A 726-nucleotide genomic window follows, 5' to 3' on the forward strand; every position below is an offset into this window, starting at 1 on the left:
AGCCTAAGGATGATTTGGGATCCCCTAACCCATGGGGTAGACAGGGAAGGCTTCATAGGGGAGTTATAAGGTATGCTGAGACTAAAAGGATGGGTATATACCCCAAGAAAGGATAGATAATTCAAGACTGGAGGGAGGTTGGACGTGTAAAAGAAAGTTCTCTATTGTAATTAGGAATTTTGAAAGAGAATAGAGAAAGAATTTCATCTCATCTAGAAGTCTTTGGACTCCCTATGGCTTCTGGGAGATCTCTTTGTGACTGCTTTCTAACCCTGGAAATAAATAATATAAAACTGCATTTTTTGTTTTCTAAATTATGTTCCGTATGTATGAAAGCCTGTCATTAACGACCAGTTCTTTCATCCTCCTTAAAACAGTACTGAAATTTATCTTTATTTTGAATGTTGATGAATTATGAATTTTATCTTTCATGAAACCTAGTTCTTTTATTTTTACAGATAAAACTCACAAATATAGGCCTCCATTGACTGTCACTTTTTAAAGAAAATTCACAAATTGTGCCACATGATAGAACATGTACTATAAAAAGTTATTCCACATCAGCTGTCAACAAAAGCATCTAAATTCTTTTTGTTTGGCTAAGGCTTTTTGCCAAGCAGCTAAAAATGTTCTATCATGGACAGTTGATTTCCTAATAAACCTTCTAGTTTATATCTATGAAAAACCCCTTTAAATTATTTGTATTACATGGTCCAGATCTGCCTG

The sequence above is a fragment of the Galeopterus variegatus genome, unplaced genomic scaffold, assembly GCF_000696425.1.
Source record: "Galeopterus variegatus unplaced genomic scaffold, G_variegatus-3.0.2 Scaffold1649, whole genome shotgun sequence".
Taxonomy (NCBI): domain Eukaryota; kingdom Metazoa; phylum Chordata; class Mammalia; order Dermoptera; family Cynocephalidae; genus Galeopterus; species Galeopterus variegatus.